A 5,443-nucleotide genomic window follows, 5' to 3' on the forward strand; every position below is an offset into this window, starting at 1 on the left:
AATGTGATGTTTAAGTTTTTATATACATGTTGGAAAGCTTGTCCTGTGAAATGAGAACCTTGCTCTGAGTCTATATTAAGAGAAATTTCCCAGGGAGGAACTATAATCTTTTAAATCAAAGGTAATAGAATTTGGTTTCCTGCAAGGGAATGCCTTGAGCCATCCAGAGAATAGTTATTTCTTGTTGCCTAACAAACCACCCCAAAACTCAGTGGCTTAAAACAACAAATATTATTCTCATCAATCTGTGGGTCAGGAAGTAAGTCCAGGCTCAGCTGGGTGGTGCTTTTGTTTCATAAGACAATGGCCCGGGTCACTCAGGTGCAGCTGCAGGTGCCTCCGTGCTTCTCCCCATGGTCTTTTTCTCCATAGGGCTACCTTAGGCTTCCTCACAACATGTGGTCTCAGGTTACCTCATTCTTACATGGTGGCTGGCTTTTAAGAGGGCATCAAACCAGTTCTGTCAAAGGCTAGGTCCAGTACTGGCCCAGGGACACTCCTGCCATATTCTTTTGGCCAAAACAAGTCCCAAGGCCAGCTGAGAGTCAATAGATGAGGAAGTGGACTTTACCTCTTCATAGAGGAATGGCATGTGTATATAGAGAGGGAAGGAATTGATGAAAGCCATGTTTGGAGCCAACCTATTACAGTCACTCCTCTCTGGCCACAACAATTCGTATCACTCTCACATGTAAAATACACTTACACCCTCGTCCAAAAGTCTCATTCCATTAAGGCATTGGTTTGAGGTCTAGGATCTCAACATTTAAATTGGGTCTAGCTGAGAAGAAGGCTGTAGCTCTTCAGGTGCAGAGGGTTGTGAACAAGAAGCACAAGTTATCTTTCCTCCTCACATTCAACATACGGTGGTGAGGCAGGGGTGAGGGAACTACATTAGACACTGTCCCTGAGTCAGGGAACAGCACACAAAGCTAGTGATTCATGAAGATCCTAAAATCCTTCAGGGCACATGTCTCCAGTTCCCCTTCAAACGTATGTATCTATACCTGTATCTAGAGAGACATATGTATGCTATCATATCATATATATATATATATATATATATATATATATATATATATATATATGGGAGATAGAGATAGAGAGAAGAAAGAAAGAAAGAAAGAAAGAAAGAAAGAAAGAAAGAAAGAAAGAAAGAAAGAAAGAAAGAAAGATAGGTTTATTGGGTTGCTGGAAAAGTCATGACGTATTTTTTCTGTTTTTTGTTGCAAAAATGCGTCATGACTTTTCCAGCAACCCAAAATTATAAGGAATTGGCTCATACAATTATGGTGGCTGAAAAGTCTCACAGTCTGCCATTTGCAAACTGGAAATCCAAAGCAGGTGGTGTAAGTCAGAGTCCCAGAGCCTGAGAACCAGGGGAGCTGATGGTGTAAGTCCTAATCAGGGGGCAGAAGATGAGATGAGACATCCCAGCAGCTCAAAAAAGTGTTGAAACCTTCCTCTCTCTGCCTTTTGTTCTGTTCAGACCCTCACTAGATTGAAAGGTATCCACCCACATTGGGGAGGATAATCTATCATGAGTTTACTTCAAATGCTAATCTCATCCAGACACACCCAGAAATAACCATTTAATCTGTGCACCCTGTGGGTAGTCAAATTGACAGATCAAATTAACCATCACCATGGTATGGATATATCATAATTTATTTAACCCTTCATCTATTTAAAGACACATGGTATGTACACCTGAAACTAATATAATATTGTATGTCAACTGTAATTGAAAAATTTTTTAAAAATTCAAGGAATTAAAAAAAAAGACATGGTAGTTTCTAGTCTTTAGCTGTGTGAATAGAGCTGCTATGAAGATTATTATCATGTTTCTGTGTGAAAATAAATTCTTATTTCTCTGAGATAAATGCCCAAGAATGATTGTTGGGCCATACGTTAAGTCCATTTTTGGTTTTAAAAGGAACCACCCAACTGTTTTTCAGAGCAGCTGTAGCATTTTCACCAGCCGTAGAGAGCAACCTAGTTTCTCTGCATCCTCACCAGCACTTGTCATTATCACTATTTTTTATTTTAGCCGTTGTTAATATTTTCACAATCAAAACTCCCCCCAAAATTTCCAAAATGTTCCCTAGGTGGTAGCATTGCTTCCATCGAGAATAGCTAAATCACTGGTTCTCAAACTAGACTGCACATTGGGATTGCCTGGGGAGCACATGCTTGGGTCCCTTTCTCAAAAATTCTAGTTTAATTGGTCTGGGATGTGACCTGGCCATCAGTTTAAAGTTCCCTAAGTGAGGTCAACCTGCAAACAAATTCATGAAACACTGATGCTATTCTCATGACTCATTTTAATCCTAAAGTCTCAAGATCCTGTGAATGAAATAAATTGAAGGGTTGAGATAATTGTTGAAGTTGAGTAATGGTGCCTGGGTAATGTAAGATTGAAAAGCCAGAGCTGCATTATTTTCCCAGCAGAATGTCAGTAGAGCTCAAAGGAGGAAATAAAAGTAACTGTGGCCCAACAAGCCGTGTTATAAGAAGAAACTTTTTTATAGAAATATAAAAGACTAAAATCCAAACCAAATTATATAAAAACAAACCACAGATGCCTGGGACACATTTCAATTTCTAGAATTATAGTGTAGTGGTAGAAAGAGAATGGGTTCTGGAGTTAGAAGTCCTGGTTTAGAGTTCTGGTTTTTCCACCCAAAAGTTATGGGATCTTGGATGAGACATTCGGCCTCTCTAAAATCTAGTTTAGTCATCCCTGAAATCTGTAACAATGGTTACGTCAGAGGCTTTTTGCAAAGATTAAATATGTTTATAATGGGCTATATTTTAAATCATAACATATTATAATTGTGATTTAATTATTATTGATAAGAAAAATAGAAATATTTGATATCTGAGCAGCATCCAACTTACCCCAAGCAATATTTAATGAGCATCCTTTATGTAACATTGACTATACGTTATCAATTGTATTTTTATTTTCTTACTTTTTGTATTTTTACTTTGGAAATTTCAAACACACACAAAAGTGGAAAGAGTAATGTAATTTGATGCCTCTCAAGCTTTAGTATTCCTATGCTTCACCTGGGGAGCTTGTTAAACTGGAGATTCTGACTCGGTAGGTCTGGGGTGGGGCCTGAGACTCTGCATTTCCAAGAAAGCTTCTCTGTGACACTCGTGTTGCTGGTCTGCTGACCACAAATACCATTTATTTGCGTTGCTATAACAAAATACCATAGACTGGGTGGCTTAAACAACACATTTATTTCTTACAGTTCTGGAGGCTGGCAGTCTGAGATCAGGGTACCAGCATGCTCAGGTCCTGGTGAAGGCCCTCTTCCTGGTGTGCAGATGGGTGCCTTCTTTGTGTCCTCAAATGGCAGAGAGAGGAAGCCCTGGAGTCTCTTCCTGTTATTATAAGGGCACTAATCTCATCATGGGTGATCCCTCCTCATGACCTCATCTAAAACTAATTACCTCCCCAAAGCCCCACCTCCTAATATCATCACGTTGAGGGGTAGGGCTTTAACTTAAAAATGATGGGGAGACACAACGTTTATAACACGAGGGCATGATGAACTTCCAAGTACCATTACTGAACTTCAACAATTATTAGCTCACAGCCAATTTTATTTCCACCTTCACCTCACCCATCTCCTCCTTCTCCCAGTTATTTCGAAGTAAATTTCAGACAGCCTATCATTACACCTATATTTCAATATCTTTTTTTAAAAAGAGAATTAAAGTACTCTCTTTGAAAAACTATAACCACAAGACCAACACCAGCCCCCAAAATTTAACGGTAATTCCTTAAAGTCATCGAATAGCCAGTCAGCATTCACATTTCCCTGAATGCTTTTTTATTGTGATATGGGTTGTCAGAAAAGTCATGACGCATTTTTGCAATGAAAAACATAGAAAAAAATATGTCATGACTTTTCCGGCAACCCAATATTAATCTTCCAGATTTTTCTTTTCCTTGCTTTAAAAAATACATATATTATTAAAGAAACTAAGGTGTTTATTCTGTAGGGATTTCCATATTCTGGTTTTGCTGCTCACATCCTCATGAGGTTGTTTAACATATCTCTTTCTTTCCTGTAAATAGCTAATTGGATCCAGAACCTTAATTGGATTCAGGTTTGATCTTTTGGCAAGGCTACTTTAAAAGTAGTGCTGTGCACTTTATCAAGGGGTACATAAGGTCTGGTTGTCTTTTTTTCCATAACCTTTTTTTTTTCTTGTTTTGTTTGTGTGTTTTTTTCCTTTTTTTCTTTTCCCCATAACCTTTTAAAGGGGGTTCTCTCTCTGAACAATGGAACCCATAATTGGGGTATGCTGCCACCAGGTGGTGACAGGATACATAGCCACAGGTTCAAGCAGTAAAGCAAGAGAAACACGTTTTATGAGATCCCCAAAAGTTGGACTTGTCTTCCTCATTGAACCTACATTTAGTCACCACAATTCTTAAATGTGATACTTCAAAGCTACTTGAAAAAAACAAATGCTGGGTCTTTATAGCACATTTATAGCATGTAATAACAGCTACATTTATTGAGCCCAAGAACCTTACATCCATGATCTCATTTAATTCTCACAAAGCACAGTGTCCATGGTAAAACAGTGGTGAGGCTGAAATTTGATGTCTACACTTGTTCTTTTAACCATTTCTGTACCTCACTTCCTGCCCTTTCGTCTGTATAAGGGTCACCTGTACTTGCTCTCTTCTCCCTCCCCAAACTTACAGGTGTGCTGTTGTTCTTTCCTGCTCCCTTCCATTCTCCCATCTGTTCTTCTCCCATTCCTGCCCTGGAAAGCTGGCTCGTGTGGATTTTATCCCCAGGGTACCTTTCGTGCTGGTTTCGTATGGCTTCCAACTGAATTCAGGCCAATTTATTCTTAGTGTTTCTTCCCTATTTTGCTGTGTTTCTGAGCGCTACTTTCAATTGCAATTTCTACTCCAGGTGGCCGCCCCTTCTCCGCTGGCTTTTCATCCAACGTCAGTTAATACAATTTCTCCTCTTGCCCCTCAGGCCTCAGGGTTTTAACAACTCGCACTATTCTATTCCCTGGGAGTCTCAGCTTCCCTGTTAGTACCTACTCCACCCATCTCAGTGGGTAGTATCTTTATTAAGATGTCTCTTTAAAAATCCCAGCTGAGGGTGCCGTGCATTTCTTGCTGGGATTCTCTCATACTACCTCACCTTTCATTTTCTCCTCAGTCCACTTCAGTGAGGCAAGAACCCTAGCACTTGGCTAAGAGGTTACCACCGTTTCCATCCTTTTTAGCCAATGGTTAATTCTCAGTCTCATCTTACCTTTGATGTCCTAGCAGCTTTTTAAAAATTTTTTATTATTTTTTAAATTAAATTATTTTTTATTATGAAATACACATTTTTTAGAATTAGTTTCAGCTGTACAACACAGTGCAATAGTTATACTTTTTACCCCTCGA

Source organism: Hipposideros armiger, unplaced genomic scaffold (genome assembly GCF_001890085.2).
Source record: "Hipposideros armiger isolate ML-2016 unplaced genomic scaffold, ASM189008v1 scaffold_388, whole genome shotgun sequence".
Classification (NCBI taxonomy): domain Eukaryota; kingdom Metazoa; phylum Chordata; class Mammalia; order Chiroptera; family Hipposideridae; genus Hipposideros; species Hipposideros armiger.